At 35.0% G+C, this 19632-nt stretch overlaps 1 protein-coding gene across 1 annotated transcript in view; it reads left to right on the forward strand.

Moving 5' to 3' along the window:
• The window catches only part of LOC138060826 (prolactin receptor-like), a 148501-nt gene that overhangs the window by 539 nt on the left and 128330 nt on the right, over positions 1-19632 (forward strand). The window contains exon 2 of the mRNA XM_068924696.1: positions 428-508. The gene's annotated coding sequence lies outside the window, so the exon portion shown is untranslated. The remainder of the gene's footprint in view (positions 1-427; positions 509-19632) is intronic.

The raw sequence follows: 19632 nt of genomic DNA on the forward strand, positions 1-19632 counted from the left end.
AGTCTTCAAAATAAGTTGCTGTGCCTTCATGGAGGGTGTGCTTTAAATCCGAATAAATTGCTGAGTTTTGTAAGAGTAAATGTATAACTCAAGAGTCATTTGTATCAAAAGGGCCATTGTAGAACTAGAGGCATAAGAATCACTCAAGTAACAGAAAGTTAGTTCAAGAGTGGAAAAATACTTAGTACAGTTAATTTTATTTTAAAATAACACTGATTGTTCTATGTGCTGAGATGCGGGTAATAAAATCTTGGTTAGAGGAGCATGAATTGTCAGAGATGTGGTTTTAAATTCAGTAGTGATTTGCTTTTTCACTTAAGGATCTCTTAGCTCTTAACAAGTTAATGTAGTTCTATGCAGTTCTGACTAGTGACAGAATAGTGTAGTAACCTGTTTTTATTTCTTTTTTTTTTCCTCCAAATTTAAGAACTTAGGAAAGATGTCTGTGTTCTGTGCTGTGAAAGCTGAGTCCTCAGAGTATTTTAAAGAAGATACTTGCAGACAAGAAGTAAGGTAACTGTTCTCCTAATTCAGCCCTTCCTGCAAACACTAACTTTTTTTTTAATAAGATGATTATCCATTCTGTGTTCTGTTCCTTTCTTATTTCACTGCTAAGGATGCCAGTGGGAGAGTCATGGAAATTCCAAACTGATTTCCCAGGGGAGATTATATGTTGGATAATGTAACTTTTAGACACTAACACTGGACTTTAGAATGCATCTGACTTTTTCACCAAAAATTGTATTTATTATTATCTTCCTGCCTCGTCCTTTGGACTTGATTTGAGAGAGGAAAGAAAGTCAATAGGTTGTATTTATATTGGTTGAAGGAACAGAAGACATCAAACAGTAACCTGCTGAACGCAGACAGAAATTCAGGTGCCATGGATTATCTAGTATGTTTCAATGCCTTTTAGCCCCCTGACATAAACTGCATGTATGAAACACAAAGAAGAGCCTATGACATAGTCAAGCCTACAGTTTTTGTGGATATTAGTTTGGAATCCCATGGACATAACAGTAGTATGCACAAAGAATAAAAGGGCAAGGACCCAGGTTTTAGAGCTATCTGTAAACTTAGGCCTTTTTCACAAAAAGGCAATCAAAATCCTTTAAAGGTTCAAGACTCTAAAACGTTGGAGCTGCTCCTCCCAGAATATTCTCTTGGCCACCTGTGGTTGTGACTCGAGGACTTTTTGTACCCAGTTAAGGGTGCGCGTTAACTGATGTGACTGTACCCTGCAAGTACTACAAGAAAGTCCTCACTTTAAGCGCTTGTAGAACAAACACTTGCAATACTAATGTGCCTGTACACAACATGTGTCAAAGAACTGCAGTTACTGCTAAGTAACCTCTCTCTGTTTTAAACAAATGTGTCATGTCTGTTCAAAAACTGATGAGACTGTATGAGAGTCTAGAAAATTCCAGGTACCCAGTGTTCAGGAAAAATATTGCAGCTGGGTGCATTTTTTTTCTGTACTGCAAAGTGAATTATCTATATGTAGATGCATTTCAAATAAAGCTCAGCAGACTACTGGGAAAGATTAAGGCAAGGGAACAGCAGAGAAGTTCTGAGTCTATAAAGGTGAAACAGGGCAAAATGCTTCCCATATGAGGAGCAAATCTGTTATTAGGGCTGGCTGATGTTCTGTTTATTTTCCAAGCTGATAACACGTAAGGAAGAAGATAATTTAACCAGTCCCACAGAACCATAACTCACTTGTTGCCTCTAAGACAGTATGGTTCAGTTTAGCCAGGTTAGACCACCACTGCATTTAGGCATCTAAACCTTATTTTGCAGAGGTCTAAAGAATTTGTCAGCTTCAAACCAGATATTCAGTGTCTCTACTGTCACATGTTTGTTAGGAATTGTCTATAGTGGATAGTGGCCTGTTACTATTGAATAAGGTTTGAAATATTGCTGCTGTTTGGATTGGTTTGCAAGCGTTGAGACTTACTAAAGCAGGGTTTTTTTTCTTTTTTTTTTTTTTTTTAAAGTGTATACAAGCACTGACATTACTGAAAGTCTTTGAAGAGCTTCTGAGGCTTCAGGGTAGGAAATTTTACTGAACCGTTTCAAGAGCAAAGGAACACTTTCTATATAAAGTATCAAAATAGTAAAAAGCAACGGAATGTAAACGATGGAAGTAAAGAACCAAACTGCCTAGCAGAATGAAAATTCACATAAGCAAAAGAAAAGAAACCGGAAAGGTTATTAAAACTGGTCTGAATAATGAGGATGTGTCTTAAGGACACAGTAAATTACTAGGGAAATTAGAGATTAGCATGTAGGTATAGGCTTCAGCAAGTCTATAAAAGAGAGCATCACAAAGGAATGGAGAATTAAGGGCATTTTTATGTTGAAGACCACTGAACTGATGCATCCATTTTTGAGCATCTCATTGAGCTTAATAGTTTTTTCTCTGTTTTAATGGCAAATTTTCCTTTAATATCTGTTTGGTAAACTTATTCCATCAGAAAGGGGAGAATTCTGGGAGGTAGAATATGATCTCAGAATGGGAGGCTAGAAGTAGGTGGGAAAAGCAGTAGGCCTGGGCTTAAAGATTGAAAATTAGAGGCTGGAATTGAGTAAATATTCATAAAAGAATGCAGCTAGCACAGACAGCTAGCAAAGAAGAAGAGAGTTATAGAAGAGGGATAGACCAGAAGGGATCAAGGGGACAGAAATCATCTTTGTTCCAAAGCTTGAATGGAACCTCAAGATTCTGACTCACCATTTGTTTACCTTCAAAAGCAGTATGCACAACACTGGAAAAGGATGTTTCTAATCACTCCTGCTAACTGTCGACATCCACATACATGTATTAGTGTCACAGTTTAATATGATCAGACCTTAAATCACGCACGCTTTTTCCTTGTAATCATTTCCCTTACAAGCACAAAATGGACATGCAGTTGCTGTAGGTGGATGAAAGTTGTTGAATTATTTTTTCTAATTCTCTATGGTCTGTTGTAAAAGAGGGGGAGCTTCAGATGGGTTATTTTAGTGCATTTTTGAATTTAGTCTCTGGCGTAGTGTTTCTGTGAGACAGAAATTGAGTTACTGAAACCAGAATTTTCCAGCCAATTATAAATTGTGCCTTTATCATTTTATGGATGTATTATTTATATACAATGGCCTGATGTATTTTCAATAGTGTTTGGTAAATGAGTCATAAGGCCTCCTCGTTTAATATTTCATCTTCATCATTCCATAAGTGCTCATTAAGTGGGCACCATTTGTCTTATCTCTTCACTATAGCTTTTGTCTAGCATTATTAAAGAATGCTTGTAATGTAACTAGGATCCTTTTGGCTGCTACTGAAATACAACTACTTTTTCTTGTAGAAATAGGACAGCTATTGTGCACTGATAATTCTGTTCAATTCTATTTCTAAGGTAGAAAATGAAGAATAATGTGTCTGTTTTGGAGTGCAGAGGGAATGCAAGTATCCACAACGTAACTAAGTGATGTGGAATTTGGCTAGAATCCTTGCACCTAATGCCAGTGCTTGAAGGCTTAGATATTAGTTTTTTCTCATTATGTTGAATGAGAACATTGGTCAAGCATACTGTATATTGGAAATGTTCTTAGGCTTTCACAAACGTGCTTTAATCCACAGTTGTTAGCTAATTAGAGTAAAACCGATGATGTAAATAGTCAAGAAAAATTCATGTTGATGTAGCTAGAGAAAAGAGAGACCATGGGCTAAAGAGCCCAGTTGCTCCTTTTAATAGTAAATGAATGATGACTCATGGTATTATAATACTAATATACATAATTTAATTTTATAAGGAATATATACATGTAAACATTCTTTGCTATACCATTTATCTTCTCTTTTCACAAGTGGCAAATTTCTCTGGTCTTATGCCAGAATCAGTTTGTACTTAGGTTGATTCCAATAGATGTGTAATTTTTTCTTCTTGGACAACAGAGTTGTTCATAATGGTACAGCTAATGTTGTGTTTGTGTTTAATAACTACTGAAATATAGTTTTGTTTAAGCATTTCTTTATGTTATTCATAAACAATTTCCCTCCTGACTACATGAAATCTGACTAGAAGATTTTAATGGGAATAAGAATTTGGCCTTAAAATAAGTGAAATTCCATAAGGAAGCTTAAATTAATAGAGAGTGAATGAACAGAGGCACTAGTGAAAGATGAAGATAAGGCAGCCAACAGTTCATGCTTCAGTCCTTAATTCAAAATTTTCTTACAAGATACTCTGCTCATTCTTTATTATGAGATGTGGCACAAATTAGCATTTTAAAGAAACAGCAGGAGTTAGAGCAGTTGGGGACTTGTGTGGAGAGGGAAGGACTCCCTTACAATTACTAATTAATCAGTTCAAATCATATAGCAACACAGAATGTTCTATATTCATCCCAGTCGTAAGAATTTAAGATACTGTGCTACTCTGCCTCTGATTTTCTGCAGCTGTCCTGCTGTTTATTCCTATGTCCAGCTCTTTCTGATCCACTAATTTTTATTCTCTTCCATAATCAGAATTTTTCTAACCCCTATATTTCCATTTATTTTCTTCTTCATAATCCTGAAGTCTTCACATATGATGTGTCTTCTAATTTTTCATCGACTACCCTGTCCTTTCCTAGCACCATTCGTATGCATATTTTGTTTTCAGCATATTTTATGGACATTCTGAATCATGTGTGATATTTACATTTTTCCACCATATCAGCTCTACTCATTTTCTTTTCTTCCCATTTTCTCGTGTGCTAATAGAAACTGTCTCAGTTCTTTCTTAGGTTCAATGGCAAGAGTGTGCACCTTCTGGCCATTTGAGTCGTGTGGAAAGTGGTAGGCCAAAAAACCCTTCAGCTGTTCCTTTTGTACAAGTGGTTTGTAACCCGTGTGGCTGTTTGCCGTATGCCTATCTAGACGATTTAGTGTTTTTGCAAATTACAGTTTTGAAATTCCTTCCCTAAAGGGATGGTGGATGTCCTCTTCTATCATCGAGAAGTGTTGCATGAATGAGATTTAAAATGGAAAACAAGTAAAATCATGGTTGGAGCCTCAAGTATGTACAAAACCAGCTGGTAAATATGCCACCTTTTAGAAAAGTAATGTTAGACAGAGGATTGTATCTTGGGAAGCTCTTGATCAAGTATCAGAAGATTTGCCTAGTTATGCCTGTGTTCACATTGTACATTGTGCCTTAGTCTGAACCTGTGGTATAAGTTCTGGTTTATCTTACCCAATTTGTATTCCAAATCTGGCACACCCTTTCTGCCATTGGGTTTCAGAAGCTGCTTGCACCCCCTAGGATCAGCTACTTCTCTGTGTGCTTATCCTTTTATGCAGAAAGAATGCTTCCAAAGAAATAATTACCAATCACAAGTTCCTTTTTAGCAGCATACTGAGAGCATTTGTCGGATAGACTGAATCATTAACAAAATCCACAATGCACCATTTTCTTCCTGTCTCTTCTGAAAACTCCCCTGGGAGTAGTGATTTGAAGTAGTGATATTCTGTTTAGGTATGTACTTGGACAGATCCATCTTCACTGACGGGAAAGAGATGATATGTCACACCGCGCTCTCTCTTGCTTCTTCTCACTGATAAATTCTGATAGTAAAGGTAGTTCTGTCCTTTCTCTTATGTTACTTCTCACTGTTCTGTTAGTTCTGTTTATAATGCTGAATGTAGATCCTTAGGCTCTGCTGTCCAAATCAGCTATTTCAACAGCAGATGTAAGAGTATATTGTTAGTGATATTAAGTGTTTTCCTACATATTACAAGAACTAGTTTCCGTGTAGAATTCATTCATTTTTGATGTTATACTCAGAAGAGGTTTCAAAGCTTTCATATAACCTTGAATGGAATTTTTGCTGCTCATCGTAACATAATTTCTTCTCACATTTCCATTCTAAAATGGAAGGGATCACGTTTTATGTGACAAGTTTCCTCCTGCATTAGATTAGATTTTTAGATTTAAAAAAAAAAACATGTAAATAAAATTTTGTCTTATTCCATCTTTTGCTCAGTTTCCCTTTGGATAGCTGCAGAAAATTCTTTCCCTAAAGTTCATAGCTGCTGCAGACACATAATCCATGTATTTTGCACACATCTGAAGAATCTTATAGAAACAGAATAGTCCTTATCCTCCATTTAGTGAGGGGTGTCTAAGTTCTATGTATACTTTTTTGGTTTCCTTGAGAGTATAATTCCTTTCTTATCATACTTGCCATAGCAAAGGCCCTAAGCCTGTAACAGGCAAGTGCAATGTACTATTCACTAAGTTATTTTAAGTCAAGCAAATTCTGTACTTTGGTTTGAAATTTTCACTTACAGATTAATGCTTAGTATTACTTGAGTGGGCCAGATGGAGTGTTGAAAAAAAGCTTTCATTTCCAAACAAGAAATAAGTGTACCAATATTTTAACAGATTTTACAGCTCACTCTGCACCAACTTCCCCTCACTTATATATACCAATAAAAATTAATTATTTACTGTGTAATATCATATTTGGAACCTAAGATTCATATAATTCTGTTTCTGGAATTACGCAACTACTTCCTGTGATTAACTGCCTTGGGAAAGTCTGTTCAACAGTCCTTTTTAGGAATGTCTTTAACGGTTTCTGTTCCATGGTGAGAGAAGAATCAGATGTGGAAAGCCCGGAAAAGGCAAACATCAACCAAAAGCAAATACGTGATATTGCAGCACTACAATTACTTTTTTACAGACCCAGGCATTCGTGCAAACAAAATTAAACTGCACAGCTGTTAAATTCATAAGAATCTTGGTTCAGTTGTTTCAAGATGTGATCATATTATAATTTTCATGCATGTAAAGCTCAGGAATTAGTTTGCCTTGCCTTGATATGTTTACATAGAAGCCCTTGTACTAGTGGGAACGGATCTTAGCAGTAGCAACCAACCCTGACTACCTCAGGGAGAAAATTCAAGGACGCTTTGGGAAGTCAAACCCTATCGATCTATCTGCCTGTCCGCTGACTACGTACCTTACAAAAAACTGTAAGATTCATAAGAGGAGAGTAATCATTTATATGAGTATGTGTGGGTGTGCATGCACATGCGTGTATATGCTTTAAATATTTTAAGAAAGTGTCCTACAGTTTTGAAAGGCCTTTCACAAGCATGGAGGTCAGGATTTCAAACTGCTAATAAACAAAAATACCAATTCCTTTCTTACTGCTGCAGTGTAGTTCTTTCTCATGAAGTTATTTATTTGTATGAAAATAAAATCATTACCTTTAGAATTCAGGACAAAATGTAATTCATTGAATGGATCATATTATTTGCCTTCGTGATACAATTACAAGAATAAATATTTTTGAAACTTGAATAATTAAACACAACTTCAAACATTCACCTTTCTAATTTATCATCCATCAGCTGATTGGTACAAACAGTACAGAGTGAGTATAGCTGTTTCTTAAAGATGTCTCCAGCTCAGTTTTTCCTTTTGTGAAATAGATTTAGTTAACATTGGTTGCCTTATGGACTTGTCTTGCTATTTAGAGAATTTGTTTCTATTGTCCCTGTAAATGCTGTATTTACAAGCTACTATTTACAACTGACTTGGAAGATTAGATACTTCAGTCCTCCATGTAATGTATCAGCTTCTTAACCAGTAGTCCCTACAGAGGTTTAGGTTTTCAGTAGCTGTGACTGTTTGTTTTTTTTCTGTGGTGTGATTTATTATTACCTACATCTTTATTATACATCAGACACTTTCAAATATGGCTAATTTGTTTTCCTTCAGTTTTGAGCTGAATGTGATAATGCATTTTTATTTCACAGCTTGTATTTCATTTATAAAGATGTATCCTCCCTACTGAAAAGATTTTTGTTATTGCATTTTCATTTTTAGGCAGGATGCCTTACAGTGTTCAAAGTATGCAGGTGTTGTTCAGCCGTGGCTTATGAGACAAACGGATAGTGTGAAAATTTAACAAGCAGAAAAAGCTCACGTGTTTTACAAGGTACATGTTACAGGAAATTCAGAACAAATAAGAGAAGCATGAATGATGTAGTTAGTAAATAATGGAGATGTTCAATTAATTTTTTTACAGAATTTACATAAAAAGCTTATTTCAATTTACTTCAGCAAGAAACAAGTTTAGTGGTATGAATGTTACTTAAAAGTAAGAAAAAACTTGGGAAATGAGCATTTTGATTCAAAACTAAATCTCTCTTCGGTCATCATCAGTGAAATACATGGCAAACTAGTATGAATTATGTCAGAAAGAAATATATGTAGTAGAAAGTAGAGGCAAGGGTAATGCCTAATAGAAATTCCCTTAGAATTCTTTTTGGTCTGTAAATCTGTTGACAGTTCCCTTACCAACTTGCTACATAGTGTCCTGAGTCAGGGGATGTTTTAGGTGTACTAGCAATAACTTTTACACATTCCGTTGAGTAATTTATGCTAACTTCTAATGGTGGTTCATCTATGAATTTTTCACAAATTAATCTTATTACAATTCCACGGGTGAGAAAGCTGCTGTGATCCTCTTTGTCAGAATGATATACCAAACCTGTCTTACTGGCATTATGTTGCATAATCACCTCTGCACTAGTTTCATGAAAGAGCTATCTCAATTTCTGACTTCCTATTTGGTACTGAAGCGTAAAAAACATAATTGAGGCTGAGCAAAATTCTGCAGTATTTAATTTCTTCTTTAGCATGCATTGTCCTTTTATGTGTAAAGGATTTCTTAAAAGTACTGTAGATATTATCCTTTATGTTATATAATGCAATACTACTGTTGGAAAGCTTATCTATCCTAATATTCTGGATATTCTCGTGTGGTGTGTATTCCATATGCATCCTATTTACATTTAGTGCTGTAACTGTAACTCTCTGGAGTAGTGTTTGGGGAAAAAATGTGATTACAGCTCAAACTCTAATGTATGAAATAGCAAAATTCCTAAAAATAAATAAATGAATAAACAGTCCTAAATGCTGTACTTCTGTGCGAAATTTCATTTCAAACCCTAACCAAAACTTATTCAGATTTTTCCAACCTCTGATGGTATATTCCTTATTTCTTCCTCCTTATTCAACTAGTTTTAATGTAATTTATATTGAAGGCCGTAGGTTTGTGTGTGTGGCCACTCAGAGAGTGTACCAACTTAAATTCTCTCTGCTATTTTCTTCTGTGCCAGACCTGTTTACCGTCCATCACGCTTTTTTCTGCTGCCCTTCTTTCTACATCACTTTATTTCTTCATTGAAGAAATATACTTCTATACTCTTTTAAACAGTGTATAAAACCCATATTATAATGGCCTCTCCTTACTCTGTGGTACATCTTTTGTATTAGAAGTTTTAAAGTTTTTAACCTCCTCGAGTGCTTTTTTTGCCCCCCTCCCCTTTTTTTTAATCAGGCTAGTCCTCACTTGCACTTATTCTGTGTTAGTGTTACTGAATTACAAATCATTTTCATTTTTTTGAGTTTCAGCTAACAGGACCATTGACCATGCTGTCGAGGTTTTGGAAATTTCAGTTTAAATATTGCAGTTGTCGTGGGAAAAAGCTGGGTAAGGTTTCTCTGACAGTACCGTTCTGAGCCATTTAAATATCAAATTACATTTAAATATCAAATTAAGATAGATAAGCCTATTTTGGCACTGAATCTTTCTGTTTGATTATTTGCAGTAATGTTTAATAGTGCTATTTGAAACATGGCACTGAGTATTACTTTAGATCTTGACAATGTCTTGACAAGTTACTGCTCAATCTATATGGATAGAATACCTCCACAAAAGTAAGAGAATGTGTTAGTTTAAGGGAAAGAGTTTTGTTCTAGCCTTATGAAATCTAGCAAGTATCATCAGTAGCTCTCTATCAAGCTGCTGATTTACACAGGCAAGAAGAAAATTGCACACTTTTATGTGTAAACATGTTTAGGTATAATTGTGTGATCGATGAGGTTAACCTAAGGCCCCGAAATATCATCCTTACCATAGGTGATTCTGTACTGTCATTACTGAAGAGATACAGTGTAAAGCTTAAAGGTATGTGTATCACAAAGGAAATAACATTGGACCACGTTCTTTGCTAGCATGTAATTCTGTTGAGATAAACAGAATTTTGCTAGCAAACAGTTGGGATTACTGAATCTGCATTTATCACAGGGTTCTCATAGGCAACTGGTGGATGATAAACACTGTTTATTTGATTGCATAGTGTGGAACGTGTGCCTGTTGTATTGCAGGCACTTTGACCGTCTGGAAATATTCCAGCACCTTCAAGCTATTAAGTATGTAAAGCAGTAAGATCAAATGATTAATAATCAGGTTCTGGACAGAGATTACACAACCATTATTGAAGCAATTCTCATAAAAGCAGTTTTTATGGGTCAGACTTTACAGAGTGAGAATGCCATTTTCCCTAAGAAAACAAGCGATGACTACTAAAATTTTATGGCCAAGGAATTGGAGGAAGAGAGTCAGATAAATTGGGGGTTTCTTGTTTGTTTTTTTAAATCACCATTTTGACTTGATTCACATGTATGAAGCTGTAGAACGAACAAATTAGTAGAATAACAAAATGGAAGAAGGCCTGGCCTTTTCATTCAGAATCTGTTCATAAGCAGCAAGATGAGAAGGTGCTTTGAAGTAGAAAAGAGAAGACAAGAAAGTGGGAGTTATATGCTCAGCTAGAGAATTTTGCTAATTTTGCTGTATTTTCTTGACCATTCCTTAACATTTCATTCATCTAAAAGTCTAGGAAAGGTTTTCATCACAAGTAATATTTGATGGAAAGATGACTTAAGTTTACCTTTTATATATGTCAGTCACATACACTTAAAGGCTTAACTTGGCTATGTTTTTCATGCCCCAGTAAGGCCTCTGTATATACCGTTCTATCTCCTGGCCAGAAAAGGTATATATAATTTGTTGTTGAAATGCAATGCAATCTAGAATTTAGGAGAGTATACTGTATCTTTTCTTCTGATTTTTGGCTAGACTACGGTGGGTTTTTTTTTTTAGTTCGTTCGAAGATTTACTTTCAGTAAAATTGTAATACTGGAAATTTTCTACATACTTGTGAATGATTTTATTTCTGTTATTATTCAATTTTATTATTTTCTAATTTGGGGGGTATAGTATGAAATTCCAAAATTTTTCTATTTTGAGACCTATTAGTGAATTAATCCACTTTATGGTGGATTAATTTTATGCTCATTTTTTAAAGGAAAAATTTCAGATTCTAGTACAGAAAGTACTAGTCCTCATGAGCAAATGGCAGCTTGCTAAGTCATTAGGAACTAGTCTGATTCAACATAATGATTAATATACTGGATCTTAGTTGTGGTAGATGTGATCTTTTGATGGCTTTTATAGGCCAATTATATGTTTAAGTGGATTAGAAAATTGCATATTTTCATTTATAGTTACTGGCAGTAATTATTTATTGCCAAGCCGTGATTCAGAATTTCATTTATGCTAGGATTTAAACATAGGAGCTGATGACATTTGAGCAAATATATCAGTCGACGATTAAAAATCTAATTTCTAGTTTTAGGTATTCTTTGATTTGGGGATTTTTTATTTCCTAGTTTGGCATTTGACTCTAACATGTTTTATTTGCAGTAGCTCGTCAGTTAATATAACCTGAGGCTGATTCTCAGCCTGCTCTCCACAGCTGGGTTACATTTACTGTATCTCTGGCTAACTAAACTGTGCTGCTCTACCAGTCTTAATGTTGCCCAACCACCTTTTCTTTGGCCTTATCTTTAAGTTTCATCAAAATTGTTCTTTTTCTTTGCCCTTTGTGCTAGATATAGTGAATGCTAAGTTGTTCTTAATCCAGGTGTATCTTCTGGATGTTTGATATTAAAATGGCTTACACTTTTGAAAGTGGATCTGTTGTTACAGCCTTTTAAAGCAATAGTCTGTATTTCTAAATTAGATTATAAGATGTTTTATTATAAGAAATTAAGTTATTAGAGAAATTACCAGTCTAGGTTCTCCCTTCCTGTCCCACTTACATTTCATCTATATTTCTCACTTGAATTTATCCCAGAGCAGTCTCAAAAAGATATATATATATATATATATATATTTTTTTTTTTTTAATATTGTACAGCCTTTAACGTATCATTGCCTCTTCTTATAATGCCAACTTGGTCATATGTAGCTTGAGTTTTTGAATTTCCTTTAAAAGGTTGTAGGCTAAGTGCCAAACTAAAAGTTGCTATGAATTGATATATTTTTTGTATTATTTTTATATATATATATTTTTTTACTTTTCCATCACATGAGTGAATTATCTGGTTTCTTCATGAATATGGGCTTTTTCAAACATAACACTAAATTTGGAAACAGAGGATATGATGATTAGGGCAAACGTGTATTTACATTGTTGTATTTTTGTTTTTGAAAGATATAGATACATTTTTAACTTCTTCAGAGGTTTTGATTATTTATATATATAATTTGTCTTAAATATTTCAGAATAAAAGTAATAAAATCTATTTTCGTGTGTATGTGTAGATATATCTATATATATTTATACACATGTAAAAAAGCTTGTATGTCTCATGCATATACATATATAATATTGCCCTTTGTATTATTACCCTTTCTATATGAGACTAACTCTTTCTATAAATCTGTTACCCTAGAGTTATGAGAAGTGTCACCAGCAGGCTACTTGAATGGCTTTTGCTTAATGTATGAGAAAAAGACACATCTGAAAAACTGAAAAAGGAATAGACATGATGTAACTTGCAATTACTTTTCTTGCCCTGGAAGAATGTCTTCACCTTATCTGCACTTTGAGTAGTCACTATCAAAGGAGGAAAGAGCAAGAGTTTTGGAGAGAGAAAAGCTATTTTGAATGGGCATAAAAGTCTATTTGTTTTTCTGGTTTGTCTTTTAAAAATACTATATTAATCTTAGGAAAGAAATATATTTTCTACTCTCTTTCAAATATTTTAACTCAATAAGTCAGTAAGCTGGTATGATAGGTGATTTAGGACTGTAATTTAAATAGTTATACAAACGAGAAATAAAAATATGTGGAATTCAAGAAGATGATGCTAGAGAGGTAATGGTATAGCTACATTAATGGAGAGAACTGGATGGATTGAATTGAAATGCTTTTGGAATTCTGGTTTTGCAGTTTACTGAATATTTTGCTTTTGGCTGTAGTTCAGAAATGTAAAAATTGAATGAAGAAAGGAAGCTCCATGTTCTTAACACTTCAGCTATTTTATACTTTTAATATGGTATTGATAGCACTCTTTTTTGTATTACTTGGTTAAACACTTTGGTCCTTTTTCTATACATATGGGTTTGGGCATATTGCTTCCATTTTTAACTCCGAGTATGGTCAGTGCTAACATAGGCTATGAAGGAAAAATGTATGTTGTTACATACATACCATGCTTCCTTGGTAAATAACTTTGAGCCATCCTTTCATAAAACTAGTGGAAAACAAAAGGAAAAACAAAACTCTGCAGATATTTTTTCCGTTTAAGTCAGAAACAAGTGTGAAGCATTTCATTTTTGAAAATAAGCTGTGAAATCATAAATTCTAAATTAGATATACATTTTGCATACTGTTTATGTGAGGAAAAGTAACCAAGTTCATATTACTTGATGCTGTCTGTTGATTTGTTTTTTACTGAAGATAGATGATTCTGAAAGTAAGAGAAGCCTTACCACAGGCGCAGCTATACAAAAATGAGCCTTTTTCCAACTTCCTAAGGAATAATATACCTGTAGGTTTCCCTCCTGTAATCTTAACAGGAAGAATTAGAACTTTTTGCACACTAAAAAAGTTTGTATCCCCCCGCCAACCACCACCTATCTTCAGTCATTGGAAGTCAAATTTCCTTTTACCTGTAATTCCAGAACGTAGAGATAAATAGCCAGATACAGCAATATAAGTCAATATAAAGAATTTGATTAGCAGCAAGACAGGTTAAACAAGTGAACAGCAATATGCGATTCATCTTGCATAAATGTTTAGGTGTCTAAAATGCAAAATATCTGATTATCTTCTCATTTAACTCCGCAGTGAGAAATAAGCATTTCTGGAACACAGTTAATCCAAGCTATTTTAAAACCAATACCTCCAGGAGAGGTCTTATTAAAATTAATTTTGGTAGCCTGATGAAGCAGAATTTAAATAATTAAGCATGATGGGGATGGGGGAAGGAGGTGATAGTCCAAAACACATTACAGTTTTACATCCATTAATGCTACTTAGAATATACCAGTGTTTGCGTAGTGAGGGCCACAGGTCTCTCAATTTCGAACTCTTCATTCATGGAAATTGCCAAGAATAACCCAGTTAGGGGAACAGTACCGTTAACAAAATGAGCAGAGTAGCGGCATGGTCATCTCAGTATTCATTAATGTTCTGCTCTCCAAACTGCCATAAGCACGCTAACGTGGACGCATCACTTCTCTGTTGTGTCTGCAGCTCTACCCCTTGCTCTTTACCTATATGAACAAGGTAGTTGATGATACTGATACTCTGTGGTCAGGTCCAAGTGGCCTGAAGTGCCAGTTTGTTTATGGAGCACTTGGTGGTCTTTGATGTGAGATGAGGTGCAAATTCTAGCTAGAATTAAGACTGGCTTTTTCTGACTGATATAATGCGTTAACAACTAGTTCTGGCTGTGTAAATAAAGCACAGACTGGTGAGAAGAATTATGGTGGTGCACTTTGACTCATCCCATTGTGGAAAACAGGAGAGCGTCACAGTGAAAGTTCCAGTGCCTGAAGTATTTGAGCTGAATTTTAAAGAGACGTCTCAGCGTATGGGCACTCTGGAGCAGCTACCTTGGAAGAATTACAAAACTGTGTGGAATATCATCTGAATGATTAACTGAATGTACCAGGGAGGAGTCAGTTCATAAACAATGAAAGCCCAAATAGGTGTGTGTAAAACCAACATTGATTTTGGTATGTAGGATGCACGTATAGTTTACTACTTATAACATAGTCTTTGGTCTAGATTTGACTCCTTCCCTTTGGTTCTGTAAGCCACTTCTTTCTTTTTTTGTTCTTAAAGTCTTTTTGAAATAATAATAGAACCAAAAAGGGAACAGAGAACAGTTATGTTATTAACCAATCCTCTCCATCAGTTTGAGTACAAATTATTGATTTGCTAATCATATCAGTAGTGTTCTCTAGATGATGCCAATGGCTCTTCAGTTATTAATTGGGCTAAAGCTTTGTGGCAGTTAATATTAGAACTGATTCGTATTAGTTCTAAGTCCTTAATTGCATTTAATTATAGATTTTTCTTATGAAACAAACAGCTGCTCCTTTTCCATCAACTCTGTCAGTGTGCCGTTTGAAAGGATTAAACTTCATGCATCTCTACAAAGTATTTTTACCTTGCCTTATCTTGGCTGTACTTTTTATCTTACTTTGCACCTGGCATAAGCTTTTCCAGAACTCTTTGTTGATCTGGTGAAGCTTTTCATCTAACCACGTTAATGACATTAGTCTTTTCATCACTCTTTGCAGCAACCCATTTGGCTTGCCCATATTGGCTCAAGGTAGTGGAAATTAATTGCAACATCTCAACCAAAACAACATGTATAATCTGCAAACAGCTTTCTTAAAAATGTTGCAACAAATGAGTTAAATGAAGTTGAGTGCAATCGAAACTCTTGCCATCAGTTGCTGAAAGATACAATCTCTCTGGCCAATATTTTGCAAGAATATTTGTCTGAAATATTCCACATAAGCTTTTGAGTGTTTTTGAAATTAACTATAAATATTGCCCCACGTTTAGGGAGCTTAGAAGGAACCTGGGGTGAGATAACAACAAGCTTTTCATGGAATTTTCATTTACCTCCTCTCTTTTATGGAGGAGGTATTGAAAACAGAACTGCAATTTTTTTGTTGCTCTTTGGCCACGAACATAGATGAGTTGTTCATATACCAAGTTATCGAACAAAGTTGTCTGGAAGCCTTTAATATCATAAGACTGCAAAGTAGAATTACTATGAAGTATGGTTAGGTGGATGTGCTTCAAGTCCCTGTGTCATTTCCCCAGAAGGCTGATGATGCTGATGTGTGGATCAGAGAAGGGAACTCTAGCTCTGCTAGCAAGTGAATCTTGAGATGCGGCAAAGGTTTTCTGCACCAACCAGAGAGACAAAATTTTGCATGTAATCACAAAATCTCTCAATATTTGCTGCCCCTTGAACTCAGGGTTGCTTAAGCTTATATTGTCCTTGAGACAGGAATAGGAGAAGCTGTGCGTCTTTATCTTTGCAGATGGTATGTTTTGCATAATTATGTCATGAAAGGAGAGCAAATAGTGCCAATCTGTGGGTGAATTACACAGAGATGGGTCATCATTAGACTTCCCAGTTTGTGATCAGGAAAGAAATTTGGCTAATATCCCTCAGAATGACGTGGTTTAGCAAACATGAACAGTCTTGAAGGAGCCTGTGTCAAAATTTCCTTTCCCAAGGGAATAGGAGAAGCGCCAAGATGTGTTCTTGCAAGTCTTCAGGTGATAGGACAAATTATTGAATCCTCTTTGCAGCAACTAGGAATGCCTAATATGCTGTTTTATACTCTTAATGAAGAAGCGATCTGTGTGAGCAGCTTGTTCCTTCTTATCCTTTGGGATTTTCCATTAATGTGTCCTCTTCTGTTTCATTATCCACCCCTTCTTGAAAATCTCATTCTTTTTTAGTCAGTTCTAATTCCAGCAAAATGATCCCCATCAATCACAGTTTTCTATACTTCTGGATCTGCTGATGACAGGGAAGCCACCTCTTTGCTTTCTTCTACAAGTGCAGTTTTGTTTGTTGGCTTAGACATTCCTGCAAACCTTTGCAAGACTCAGGTCATCTGCAAATTGAACTTCTTCACTTCTTGCTGTTAAAGGAGTAAGAATTAAAAATGTGAAAAGGACCTCTACTGAGGCAGTACATTGTGTGTATTTCACATACTAAAATTAATGTACTAAGCGGGAGGTATTCTGACTCCTGAATGGGAAGTTACTTTCCCTTAGAAGCATAGCGCTTCTATCCACAAAAAGCTTCTTGCAGTTAGGAAGATGATTTTGCAGTCAAGAAGACATTGAACGGGGAGGGCAGGATTGGGAGTCAGGCTCCCATGACAGGAAACAACAAGGGAGCTAAAGAGTCGGTTTATTTTAGAGACCACCACCTGTGACAGAAGCTGGAGGAAAGGAGAGGGCTGGAGATTTGTAGACAGATCAAAAGGATTTAGACAATAAGAGAAGTGGAAAAACACAGGAAATGGAATAAGAGACAGACTCGTATTAGTTGTGAAGGTAGAAACAGCAATCTAGGCAAAAACACCATGAAAATAATGTATTTCCTTATGATATCTATTGCAGTTAACTTATGGGAGTGATAAGATTTGTTTTTTAAGTGTTATCCTTGAGACAGGAGTGAGTCAAATTAAACACCTGTAAGACTTTACTTTCTCCACACCTTGAGAGTATTATCATTTGTCATTTTGTTGTATACCTTATCACTGTGTGTACCACCTTTAGACCCACCCAACTCCTTTTTCTTAAAGGGGGAGTTAGTAACTGACCAGTTGTAAATATCTTCTTCCTAGATCTGTTTATGGTCGTCTTAGGAAGATGTGATCTGCTTTTATCTAATAACGTTCAGAAGACTGAAGTTAAAAATAAATGCACTGTAGGAGGATTTATTAGCTCTGGTCTTTCTGATCTATGGCTAATTGAATTTTACAGTCAAAAACAACAGCAAGATTATGAAAAATCCAGTTGTACACTCTCAGCAAAATAGAAGAAAGCTGTTTCTTTAGTGTTATTTTAATTTTCACTCACATGAACATACATTTTATTAGGAGGTTTTGTTATGTCATTAAGATCATTGCACTGTAGTCTGTTAATGAAAACGTCGATTTTTTTAATAATCTGAAAGGGAAATAAGAACATAAAAATTATGAACGTAGAAGGCAGTAATAAACAGGAAAACAGAAATGTACAAAAAATCTAGATAAGAAGATACTGGAACATTGGTTATTAGAGGGAAGTGATTGGCTAGTGAATCGCAACAGCTGTTATTGCATATTGAAAATGGGAAGTTTATAGAGTGGTGTGCAGTTAACAGGTTGGTTTGGCAGAGTCTGAGAATTCTGGAAAATGAGCGGGACGTATATAATGTATAGGAATATAATGTAATGTAATATAATGAATATAATGTAATTCTTTTAAGCCATTTTTCAGTCGTGGTGATACTGGTTATTCTCATTATAACAAATATGAAAGCTTCTGACCAGCAAACTCATTTAACGATTATCAAATAATTATCAAGCTATTAGTTATTCACATTCCTAGAATTGAAGGAAGTATGAGGAAAAAAAACACTTTTCTGAATAATAAAATATATTCTTTTATTTCTTCCTCTCATCGTTGATCACTTTGGCAATGATTTGTCTAATGATTCTTTGAGTATATTCAGGTGCTGCATCTGGCAAAGCAAGTTGGTTGATACCTATGACAGTGTATTACTGTGCTTTTCTGATAACGACCTCCTCAGTCAAAATATTGGATACTGCTTAACTAATAATCTCAGGATAAAACTATTTGTCTTTTAAGTTAACAGCACTAAAAATATTATAAGGATAAATTTTCTCACATAAATTTTCTCTGTTTAACTGCACTATTAATTCTCAAAAGGAAAAAAAATGCAACAAGATATTAAGTACTGTAGAAACTCTCATTTCTTACTAAGACATTTTAATAGATTTGCTGCATTGTTTTGAGGCATGCTTAATGTACAAAGAATGTTTTGTTTTAAATCTGTTTAATTATTGTATTCAGTTAGCAGGGTTTTCTAAAGTGATGAATTCTATACAAACAGGAGATAGTTATTTGATCTCACACTTTACAGACTAAATGAGACTTCATGTAGACTTTATTTCTAGATTTTCATCTATCAGGATGCTGAAATAGTTTGCAAATTATAAATGGCACATCCCCTCACTGAAGAGTGTGAGACTATGACAGCACTATTTTTAGAAGACTTATTTTATTGGGAGAAAGATGAGATCAAAAGATGACAACGGAGGTTCAGGTTTCCATGTAGACATGCTGGCCTTATCTTAAACTTTTGATTCATTCTTTCAATGAAAATAAACAGATTATATAACATCCTTGTAACTATACAGTCCAAAAAAATATTATATGGGAAAAGTATAAACAAGGAATATAGAGACAGACAGGTAGTTGACTATGAATTACTTCTGTAAAACAATTAAGATTAGTGGAAATTACTTTCATATCTTGTCTTTGTAGTAATGAAGGATAATTATGATACAGAAATTGAAGTTGGAGCTGCAGTGTTTGAAAACTTGTATGGTATACTTGAAGATGCTGGCAATTTGGGCTTTTTCATTTTGCTGTTAGACTTGCGGTAATTATCTGAAAACGCTTGACAAGACATCATTAAGTATGACAATAAGGAAAATCTGTCAGCACCACGTTGAAAGTATAATCTGTAATGATGAAAGCTACATCCTTTCTAAGGAATGGAAATTTTTCTTTCTGATTTTAGTGCTTGTATCACTCCTCTCTTTGTAATATGTGTTTAGCTCTCTGTTCAGGTGTTGCAAGCTGAAAGAATCAGTTTAGTTTTAAAACAGGAA

The sequence above is a fragment of the Struthio camelus genome, chromosome W (assembly GCF_040807025.1).
Source record: "Struthio camelus isolate bStrCam1 chromosome W, bStrCam1.hap1, whole genome shotgun sequence".
Taxonomy (NCBI): domain Eukaryota; kingdom Metazoa; phylum Chordata; class Aves; order Struthioniformes; family Struthionidae; genus Struthio; species Struthio camelus.